General features: G+C 43.6%; 1 protein-coding gene across 2 annotated transcripts in view; it reads left to right on the top strand.

Annotated features, from left to right (window-relative positions):
* PTPRG (protein tyrosine phosphatase receptor type G) overlaps nucleotides 1-12,205 on the top strand; it is a 589,008-nt gene that overhangs the window by 180,330 nt on the left and 396,473 nt on the right. The window lies entirely within an intron of this gene.

Below are 12,205 nucleotides of genomic sequence, written 5' to 3'. Positions count from 1 at the left end.
AAACAGCCCCAGAATGTGGCAAAGAAAGTGGAACTCAGTATTTAAAAGCCCAAAAGAAGCTGCAGATTTTCCTAATTACTTAAAAGTGCATTTTTTGCTTTGAAAAGTGACTTAAAAGAACTTGACATAATGGGGATACTGGAACTGAATGATTGGCATGTCTTTTATTCCACATACTACTTCTGTAAGTGAATACCAGCACCTCCGAACAGTATTAATTACAAGGGTGCCCACTAGTTTGGTAAAGAGATGGTTTTGGTTAATGTTTGCCATTGCTGCTTGTGGTTGTGATGCTTTATCTTCTGGGACAGAAGATCTTTCTTCTCCGTGATAACAATCTGTGACAAGTCGCAGTATGGTATTCAATGCAGTACTCATTCCGCAACTACTTTGCAACTTGGATGTGCATCACAGAGTACGAACCACTGCAAGCTTCAGCTGATGAGAATGAGAGAGCTGAAATGGATCTTCAGCATTATGAGCTTGGTCTCTCCAGAGATAGTGAGAGAATCCAATTATACTATGCATATTTGATTGAATAATATGAAGATGGACTGTCTGATCAGTTGGAAGATATGGCTGCTGTCAAGAGGCTCTGGTATATAAGCTAAGGCTTTGGTATATTTTGGGCAGTGTTTGTCTTCAGAACCCTGTCAGTGCAATTGCCTCCTGCATCAAACCTATACTGAATGTTGTTTTTTTCTTTAAATAAAAGAGGAAGCTTGTTCTCACAATTTAGAATTCAGTTACCTGTTTGAACTGGTGAGATCTGTTAGCTCTGCATAAATATGTCAGTGACGGACAGCTCTTAATCACTGCACAGGTAATTTGTTTCCCTTCCAAGGTACTCCTAGGGAATCGTGTGATCAGCCTTGTTAGAGTGAAAATAAGACCTGTTTAGCATATATTGAATAGTGGGAAAAGTGGTTGGTTTTTATTTTGTTTTGGTCCCCTAGGAAGACTCCAGAATCTTGATGAATGGGGGTAATGAAGTGTAAATTGCACTGGTGCATAAGAGGCAGAATTGAACCTTGTGCTCTTTAGATGTCCATTTATTAATAATCCTTCATTTCTTCTTTATAAATTCCTCCGTACATGCATGTGTACATAGTGCAGTATCAGTATACATACTACACTGGCTGCACATTGAAAAACAGAATAAAAGTTTCTCAGACTCCCCAAAGAATTAAGAGTATAATTATATCGTCATATCAAAAGTTACCTGTAAATCACAGAGAGGGCAAGCCATAGTTGGTCAAAGCCAAAGTAGGAAATGTAATAGTTTGTGAAAGATTAATAAAAATGGATTGTACCAATGAGATCTTAGAGAAAACCCACTTGGTAAGCAAGCTCTTCGTATGTTCATCAGGATCAGAAGCCTAGAGAGGGCTCAGTTACATAGTTGTTCACAATGTATCCAGTGTATTCTTGAGCCAGGAGCAGTATATTTTAAACTAATATGTGTCCCCCTCCTATCGCCACAAAAAGAGGGTTTGCTTTCTGCATCCCGCAGCTGAGTACTAAAGTTCTCAGACGCGCTGTAATCGTGGTTAAGTTGCCTGAGCCTTGTTCAGTCTTGTTCTCAGCAGTTAACAGAACTGGTTTTCGGTCTCTTTACCTGAATACAGAATTGGAGATTAGATAAATCCACAGTCTGTCCACCTTTAGGAACTACTGCAAAACCCTTTCTGTTTAATCAAGCTTTCCCCCCATACTCAGACTGACATCGACAACATCCGACATCTCCCCTCTCTCACAGCCCAAAAGAGACCCCACCTCAAGCAGAGGTTTTGATAACTAGAAAAGGGAGACTAGCCAACGCCTCCATGAAGTCCACTGAGCACTTCACTGTTGCCTGTCTGAAAAGCTCTCAAATACTGCAATGATGTGAAAAGACCTAAGACAGCACCATAGGACTGGCAAATAGCCATGAGTCTGCTCTGCCTCTGATTAGCAGCTGATTGCAAGGAGAAGCAGTGCTTTATCTTTATTACATGATAGGGCATTTTATTGCAAACTTAATCCTGCCTTAAGAAGCATCTGACTGTGTAGAATATGCAGCAATCCAGTTGTCATTTATTAAGAGAAATTTTGCATGTGGAAGCTTGCCTTTGATGTACCCTAAAGAAGTCTCCCCGGTAAGGTAGTTGGATATGAAATTTAGCAAAATATTGCTGTGAAACCCTACAGAAGCCCCCAAAACTTGCCTCAGGGAACTATCTTCTTAAAATGGATATCACTATGATCTGTCACACAGCCTGAAGAGCTAACTGTGATGGAACACACCCCTGTATTCACACCAAACACACTGCTGTAATAATTTTTGCGCAAGGCATGCCGAGTGAGGTATCATTTGAAAACTCATAACTTGCTGATCAGTAATAGGATGGTAAAATGCGTGTAGCACCGTTATGTATAAAGTTGTGAACATAAACTTCACTTATGACTGCAGTGTGTTTCCCAGATGAATCTGGGGAGTGACTAAACCAGTTTCTCAAAGACAAAGGGCAAGTGGATGCCCCAACCAGGTGTCAACAAAGCTGATTGCCCATCACCCGTCAAGTGGCCATTCTTTGGCAAGAAAGGGGGCGCAGGGACAGAGATCTGCATTGTAGCCAAGAAACAGAAGTTATTAGATCACAGGCCCTAGTTCTCATGGGATACTTTAATCACCCTGATATCTGCTGGGAGGGCAATACAGTGGTGCATAGACAATCCAGGAAGTTTTTGGAAAGCGTAGGGGACAATTTTCTGGTGCAAGTGCTGGAGGAACCAACTAGGGGCAGAGCTCTTCTTTACCTGATGCTCACAAAAAAGGAAGACTTAGTAGGGGAAGCAAAAGTGGATGGGAACCTGGGAGGCAGTGACCATGAGATAGTTGAGTTCAGGATCCTGACACAAGGAAGGAAGGAGAGCAGCAGAATATGGACTCTGGACTTCAGAAAATCAGACTTTGACTCCCTCAGGGAGCTGATGGGCAGGATCCCCTGGGAGAATAACATGAAGGGAAAAGGAGTCCAGAAAAGCTGGCTGTATTTAAAAGAATCCTTATTGAGGGTGCAGGAACAAAGCATCCCGATGTGTAGAAAGAGTAGTAAATATGGCAGGCGACCAGCTTGGCTTAACAGTGAAATCCTTGCTTATCTTAAACACAAAAAAGAAGCTTACAGGAAGTGGAAGATTGGACAAATGACCAGGGAGGAGTATAAAAATATTGCTCAGACATGCAGGAGTGATCAGGAAGGCCAAATCACACTTGGAGTTGCAGCTAGCAAGAGATGTTAAGAGTAACAAGAAGGGTTTCTTCAGGTATGTTAGCAACAAAAAGAAAATCAAGATAAGTGTGGGCCCCTTACTGAGTGACGGAGGCAACCTAGTGACAAAGGATGTGGAAGAAGCTAATGGACTCAATGCTTTTTTTTGCCTCTGTCTTCACGAACAAGGTCAGTTCCCAGACTGCTGCACTGGGCAGCACAGCATAGGGAGGAGGTGACCAGCCCTCTGCGGAGAAAGAAGTGGTTCAGGACTATTTAGAAAAGCTGGATGAGCACAAGTCCATGGGGCTGGATGCGCTGCATCCGAGGGTGCTAAAGGAGTTGGCAGATGTGACTGAAGAGCCATTGGCCATTATCTTTGAAAACTCATGGCGATCGGGAGAGGTCCTGGATGACTGGAAAAAGGCTAATGTAGTGCCCATCTTTAAAAAAGGGAAGGAGGAGGATCCGGGGAACTACAGGCCAGTCAGTCTCACCTCAGTCCCTGGAAGATCTTGGAGCAGGTCTTCAAGAAATCAATTCTGAAGCACTTAGAGGAGAGGAAAGTGATTAGGAACAGTCAGCATGGATTCACCAAGGGCAGGTCATGCCTGACTAACCTAATTGCCTTCTTTGAGGAGATAAGTCGGTCTGTGGATAAGGGGAAAGCAGTGGATGTGTTATTCCTTGACTTTATGGTTTCCCACAATATTCTTGCCGGCAAGTTAAAAAAGTATGGGCTGGATGAATGGACTATAAGGTGGATAGAAAGCTAGCTAGATTGTTGGGCTCAACGGGTAGTGGTCAAGGGCTCCACGTCTGGTTGGCAGCTAGGATCAAGTGGAGTGCCCCAGGGGTTGGTCCTGGGGCCGGTTTTGTTCAATATCTTCATTAATGATCTGGAGGATGGCGTGGACTTCACCTTCAGCAAGCTTGCAGATAAACTGAACTGGGAGGAGTGGTAGATACACTGGAGGGTAGGGATAGGATACAGAGGGACCTAGATAAATTACAGGATTGAGCCAAAAGAAAACTGATGAGGTTCAACAAGGACAAGTGCAGAGTCCTGTACTTAGGATGGAAGAATCCCATTCACTGTTACAGACTAGGGACCGAATGGTTAGCCAGCAGTTCTGCAGAAAAGGACCTAAGGGTTACAGTGGACTGGAAGCTGGATATGAGTCAACAGTGTGCCCTTGTTGCCAAGAAGGCTAACGGCATTTTGGGCTGTATAAATAGGGGCGTTGCCAGCAGATCAAGGGATGTGATCATTGCCCTCTATTTGACATTGGTGAGGCCTTATCTGGAGTACTGTGTCCAGTTTTGGGCCTCGCACTACAAGAAGGATGTGGAGAAATTGGAAAGAGTCCAGCGGAAGGCAACAAAAATGATTAGGGGGCTGGAGCACATGACTTATGAGGAGAGGTTGAGGGAACTGGGATTGTTTAGTCTGCGGAAGAGAAGAATGAGGGGGATTTGATAGCTGCTTTCAACTACCTGAAAGGGGGTTCCAAAGAGGATGGATCTAGACTGTTCTCAGTGGTACCAGATGACAGAACAAGGAGTAATGGTCTGAAGTTGCAGTGGGGGAGGTCTAGGTTGGATATTAGGAAAACTTTTTCACTAGGAGGGCGGTGAAGCACTGGAATGGGTTCCCTAGGGAGGTTGTGGAATCTCCTTCCTTAGAGGTTTTTAAGGTCAGGCTTGACAAAGCCCTGGCTGGGATGATTTAGTTGGGGATTGGTCCTGCTCTGAGCCAGGGGTTGGACTAGATGACTTCCAGAGGTCCCTTCCAACACTGATATTCTATGATCCTATGAACAGCATGAGGTCTCCTTGCTCCACCAGACCCCCTGTCTCTTGGTTCTCAGCTGGAAATGCTTTTGCAAAGCGGGACTTGAACTATAAAAAAGGAGGGTCAAATACCCCAAGGCACCTCACCTGACCTGAGGAATTTAGTCAGTAATCTTGTTCGCAACATGTGGTGAGAAACTTTGCTTTAAATCTAATATAGTTTGTTAGGCACTAGAACACATTTTCTTTATTTTTCTTGTAACCGTTTGACAATTTACATGAGTACAAGCAATGAGGCATAAATCTATCTTCTTCTAGTTAATAAACTTGTTTTGTTGTTTTATCTCATCCAGAGTGTTTAAGTTGAAGTGTCTGTGTACTCCATTTATGGTGGCAAGTTGTGTGTATATCATTCCCTTAAAGGAATAGTGGACTTCATATATTTGGACTGTCCCAGAGAGGGCTGGGCAGTACAGGACATACATTTTAAGAACATAAGAATGGCCATATTGGGTCAGACCAAAGATCTTTGCCAGTATCCTTTCTTCCTACAGTGGCCAATGCCAGGTGCCCTAGAGGGAATGAACAGAACAGGTAATCACCAAGTGATCCATCCCCTGTCATTCATTCCTAGCTTCTGGCAAATGGTGGCTAGTAACACCATCCCTGTCCATCCTAGCTAATAGCCATTGGTAGACCTGTCCTCCATGAATTTATCTAGTTCTTTTTTGAAAGCTGTTAGTCTTGGCCTTCACAACATCCTCTGGCAAAGAGTTCCACAGGTTAACTGTGTGGAGTGTTAAAAAAACATGCTTCCTTTTGTTTGTTTTAAACCTGCTGCCTTTTAATTTCATTTGGTGACCCCTAGTTGGGAGGGAAAATTTGAGACTGGGAATACGTTGGGGGTGACAATGCATTATAACCAAGGCTGGTGAGAGCCAGGATGTGACTGGCAGGCTGCAGTTATGCAAACATATCTGAGTCACCTGCAGGCTGGCAAGCTATTTGAGAGTGCTCCAGGTTGAAAACTACAACAGTAAGGCATTTCAAGGCACTCCTGGTTGCAGGGCAAGAGTGAAAGAGCTCCCCACTGGTCTGGCTTGCACCCTGGTATGTCAGATTAACTAAGCTGTTAAAAGTGTATTCGCCTCTTGATGAACACTTGTAGGGTGACCAGATGTCCTGATTTTATAGGGATAGTCCTGATTTTTGGGCCTTTTTCTTATATAGACTCCTACTACCCCCCCATCCCCATCCCAATTTGTCACATTTGCTGTCTGGCCACTCTAAGCACTTGTAATGCATTTAGGAGCAAGTTCACCCAGTGAGGGTACAGTCCAAGCACCAAGCTATGTGCCTATTCCATAGGAGGGTCAGTCTTTTCCCTTGTCACCCAAAGTCTTGTTATCCATGACTGCAAAGCTATTTCACTGCCTTGAGGCCATCCATTTGGTACCTCTTGGGTTAGTGGGCAAGGAAGACTATAGGTGCTACATGAGGGAAGTGAGAGGGACATGACCTTCCCCAAGATAGTGAGAAATTTGGAGATGTCTCCTTCTGTGCAGTTACAGTATAGGCCTTGCTCTTCTTCCCCTGGGAGGATTAGACTGGACTGGGTGGTTCTCCAGCCTTTGACTTGCCTCTGCTACGACCGACTCACCTGAGGGTACAGGGGTTCTTCACGGAGCTGGGAATCTCACCCTGAAGGAGGCAGACCTCCTGCACAATTACCCTCGCCTGGAATCCTGCCGTCCCTCTTGTAGAGCCAAATGCATTCTGGTTTGGCTACCATGAGACCCTGTTGTTCAAAAACAATGAGTCAGGGCTCCCAAAATTTCATGAGATTGGCTTAAAAAATCATGCCAGTTATTTATTTATTGGTGGGCTGGGGGTATTTGCCTTTTGGTTTTTGAGCGTCGAGGAGTATGTTTTCAAGGTTTTTGCTGCAACCAGGGAGTCTAGAAACTATTTTTTTTTAAAATGTCAGCTGCGATTCTTATATCGTCACGTGAGTCCAGGAGCTGGGACTGTAAGGAAAATATCATGAGTTGGCAACACTGTGTTTGTCCTGACAAGAGCTATGGCAATTTCTTATTTTTATGTCTGTACCTCAAAATCATGATCTGAAACACTTCCCAGTGGCTTTCATGGCCCATCTTTCTAGCTAGATATTAAATTCATGCTCATCAATGTTGTCTGTGCACCTGTGGGGTAGAATAGGGTTTTGGTTACATGGTCTGATTCTGTAGTCCCCTTTAAATCAATGTTTTGTTCATACCATAGCTGGTCCTTTTACTTCTGTTTTTAAGCTAATGCTCCTCTTTCTGCGGAAGCAATCCAGGAAAAAGTGCAAATCTAGAGGTGTGAGGGAGCACATGGTAATGCTGATAAGTTTTATTCTGGAAATGCCATGCATACAGTCTCAGCTAATCATTATACTGTGTGTCTGCAGGGAGAGAGAAGGGTGTTTGCTCTAGAAAATTAATTTTTCATTCCTGATTCTTATTAGCAGAGGCAGCATACAGTAGTAGATTTAATTAAAGGTGTAGCAAGCTTTGTCAGTCAAGTGAGGCAAAATTGGACTTGGGCTCCCTTCTGAAATTCCAGAAACAAAAACAAAAAGCCTTTCCTAAAGTGTGGTAACACACTTCGCCTGTTATTACAGCTCATGTTTGTTTTTTCTCATTACAGTACCAGAATATCATTATATTGAAAATCAGATCTAACAGTTTATATTACTGCTCGTTGCTGGCTATGAGCTTTAGATCTCCTTTCTGTTAGTAATTGTGTAGCTTGAATGATTTAATTGAGCACTAGGTCAATCTTGTAGAAAAAGGCTTTTATGTAACATGTGCCTTGCAGCAGAAAACTGTACTATCACTTTGTCTTCAGTTTCAGCAGATTTTCCTGACAGGGCAATAGATATCTCAAAATAATGGCAGCTTTGAACAGAAATGCATATTTGGGGATTATGATAATAACACTTTGTTTACCTGACCTTCAAATTAGTTAGATCTAGATTCATGCTTATATCCTGACTACCTGATTTCAGTGTATATGACTGGTTTAGCTGGTGGTTCAGTTCATTTAAAAAATTGCATTGGAGATAGTTTTATTTTCAAGACCTGTAATTCTGAATAAAATTCAGGTATCAGAAGGGTAGCCGTGTTAGTCTGGATCTGTAAAAGCAGCAAAGAATCCTGTGGCACCTTATAGACTAACAGACGTTTTGGAGCATGAGCTTTCGTGGGTGAATACCCACTTTGTCAGATGCATGTAGTGGAAATTTCCAGGGGCAGGTATATATATGCAGGCAAGCTAGAGATAATGAGATTAGTTAAATCAGGGAGGATGAGGCCCTGTTCTAGCAGCTGAGGTGTGAAAACCAAGGGAGGAGAAACTGGTTTTGTAGTTGGCAACTCATTCACAGTCTTTGTTTAATCCTGAGCTGATGGTGTCAAATTTGCAGATGAACTGAAGCTCAGCAGTTTCTCTTTGAAGTCTGGTCCTGAAGTTTTTTTGCTGCAGGATGGCATCCTTAAGGTCTGCTATAGTGTGGCCAGGGAGGTTGAAGTGTTCTCCTACAGGTTTTTGTATATTGCCATTCCTAATGTCTGATTTGTGTCCATTTATCCTTTTCCATAGCGACTGTCCAGTTTGGCCGATGTACATAGCAGAGGGGCATCGCTGGCATATATTACCTGCCAACCTGAAACATATTCTCACCAGTAACTGCACACCGCACCATAGGAACTCTAGCTCAGGAACCAATCCATGCAACAAACCTCGATGCCAACTCTGCCCACATATCAACACCAGCGACACCATCACAGGACCTAACCAGATCAGCCATACCAGCACCGATTCATTCACCTGCACGTCCACCAATGTAATATACGCCATCATATGCCAGCAATGCCCCTCTGCTATGTACATCGGCCACACTGGACAGTCACTACGGAAAAGGATAAACAGACACAAATCAGATATTAGGAATGGCAATATACAAAAACCTGTAGGAGAACACTTCAACCTCCCTGGCCACACTATAGCAGACCTTAAGGATGCCATCCTGCAGCAAAAAAAACTTCAGGACCAGACTTCAAAGAGAAACTGCTGAGCTTCAGTTCATCTGCAAATTTGACACCATCAGCTCAGGATTAAACAAAGACTGTGAATGAGTTGCCAACTACAAAACCAGTTTCTCCTCCCTTGGTTTTCACACCTCAGCTGCTAGAACAGGGCCTCATCCTCCCTGATTTAACTAATCTCATTATCTCTAGCTTGCCTGCATATATATACCTGCCCCTGGAAATTTCCACTACATGCATCTGACAAAGTGGGTATTCACCCACGAAAGCTCATGCTCCAAAACGTCTGTTAGTCTATAAGGTGCCACAGGTTTCTTTGCTGCTTTTACTAAATAAGATTGTGGCCTTTTTTTTTTTTTTTTGAGGTTCAGAATAATTGATACCCTCCTGTCTATAACTGAGGGCTTGGCTATGCTTGCGCATTAAAGCAGCCCCGGGCACCCTAGCTCACTACCCATCCACACTGGCAAGGCACGTAGAGCGTTCTGACTCCGCAGCGCTCCTGGTATTCCACCCTGGTGAGTGGAATAATATTTGCTGTGCCTTGGCTACAATGCCCTGGCATCAGTGTGAATAGGGTTTTGCATTACTGCGCTCTAATCAGCCTCCGTAAATGTCCCATAATCCCCTTAAGTCAGGTGGCCACTCTTGTCATTGTTTTGCAATCACTGCAGGCATGCCGATATGCCCTTTGAAAGCTCCATTTCTGACAGCCAGCATGCTTATCTGCTCCGAGACAAAGCAGCCATTACTGTGGAATGCTGTGAGTGAGAGAGAGAGAGAGGTGGGGGGGTGCAGAGGGGTCTGTTGCTGTCTGAACTTACAAGACAGCATGCTGATATGCTCTCAGCCCCCCGAAAACCCACTCTCTCTCCTCCCACATACACACAGCACATGCCCTGTCACACTCCACCCCACCCCCCTCATTTGAAAAGCACGTTGCAGCCACTTGCATGCTGGGATAGCTACCACAATGCACTGCTCTCTGTGGCCACTGCAAGAGCTGCCAATGTGGCCATGCTAGTGCGCTTGCAGCTGTCAGTGTGGACAGATAGCAGCCCTTGCTGCTCTGCACTGGTTTAACTCAAAGCACTCTATTTGCAAGTGTAGCCATGCCCTGGGATTCAGAGAAGCTGTTTCAGGGCAATAAAGAGATGGATGGTGGTTGGTTTGTTTTTTGGAATGGGAGGGGATGCAGAGAACTGAAAAAAGGTATTTTGGGGTGAATGGACATCTCTTCTCATGTGCCATCATAACAACTATATTCCAAGAAGAGGGCACTGCAAAATATACCAGCAGTAGCATTTTGTGTACCTTACTGACTTACCAATGTGTTAAGTATAGATTTAAAAGATTGCTTGCTTACTTTAACTCTAGCAACATTAGAACATATGCAGCCAGTTATGGGACAACTATAATAAGTATTGATAATATTTATGATATGCACATTCATCAAGGACATCAAATCATGTTACAAACATTAAGTAAAACCTCTTAATACCCCAGTCAGGTTAAATAAAATGCCAAGGTCACTTGGGCACCGAATCACTAAGACATTTAAGCGGATGGATAATATTACTCACATGCATACAGTTATGAGTGTATAAAGTACAATTTTGAATTGGGGCCTTAGTGAGTCATTGGCTGAGCTGATATTGAGGCTGAGAGTCCTGCTCCCATTCTTGTGCTTTAACTGCTAGACACAACTCCGTCTCTTTTGATGCTAATTTCAACTTTCCATGACCCCAAGCAGAAAGTAAGCCAATTTGCCATTGTTAAACCTCCTGACCAGCTGGAGAGGCAAGAACAAACAGCAAATTCTGCTTTAGAGCGGAAACCTCATTCTATTAGGATGCTTTCATTTCTAAAAAGCCTGAAAATGAAAGACTCTGTTAGTGATGTTCTCGAAGCTCGCTCACCCAAATCATGCAAGGATGACTCAGAGCAAACTTCTGAAATCCCCAGCTTCTCTCCCTCTCTGTCTCTCTTTTAAATAGGAGTTCTGTGAACAAACTCCTATAGGAGTAACAAGAGATTTCCACTGAAAGGGAAGTGTGTTAGCCATTCAGGCCATCTGGTAGCTTGCCATTTCTGGACCAGGCAGTGTTTTTCACATTGTAATTTATTTTACTCTTAAAACAAACCACCCCTACTAATGACGCACACAAAAAGCCTTCTTCCTTCCAGATTTTGGATCCCTGAATGGGGGGACGTGGGAATAAACAAACCAAAGCCACTTAAATTTCATGTCATGCACCTTCTCTGGAGAAAATTGTCTTCAGCTTTCGGTGGGTGAAGGGTGGTTCTCTCCTCCTTGCCCATCCCCCCCATGATGTGTGTGTGTGTATATTTCCGTCAGCAAGAACAAATGAATAATCCCTAGCCTGACTCGGTATTGTTAAGCCAAGCCCAGTGTTCCTAGGCATTATGACTCATGTAGCTTGTGACAGCGCTGCATTGAAGTGCATCCTTATGAAGTATGTGCCTTAGTCCCATTGAAGTCATGGGGCCAGTCATGTGCTTAAAGTTAAAATCAGTGCTTAGTTTATGATGAAGGAGGTGCCGGGACTCAGGGAATTTTTCTTATATTCATAACAGATGCAGCAAGCCCAGAGGTGCACTGGTTAAAGTACATACACCTCTATCTCGATATAACGCTGTCCTTGGGAGCCAAAAAAATCTTACTGTGTTATAGGTGAAACCGTGTTATATTGAACTTGCTTTGATCCACCGGAGTGCGCAGCCCCTTCCCCCTCCCCCGAGCGCTGCTTTACCGCGTTATATCCAAATTTGTGTTCTATCGGGTGGCGTTATTTCGAGGTAGAGGTGTACTTTGCTGAAGTGGGGCTGCAGGGACCAGCCCTGGTATCAGCAGTCTTTACTCCTGTGGAGGATAGCTGTTTATGTCCTCAAAAAATAAACAAACGAATACATAAATAAAACTAGGGAGCATGTCTAACAGCTAATTAACAAATTCTCATCCATTATGGACATTTTTTTAAAAAAGGGTTTGTTCTGTTTTATTCTATACTGTTAGGTTCTTACTACGATTCTGAGTGCAGTATA

The sequence above is a fragment of the Gopherus evgoodei genome, chromosome 7 (genome assembly GCF_007399415.2).
Source record: "Gopherus evgoodei ecotype Sinaloan lineage chromosome 7, rGopEvg1_v1.p, whole genome shotgun sequence".
In the NCBI taxonomy this organism is placed as follows: domain Eukaryota; kingdom Metazoa; phylum Chordata; order Testudines; family Testudinidae; genus Gopherus; species Gopherus evgoodei.
This window is presented reverse-complemented; position numbering and strand designations above follow the sequence as displayed.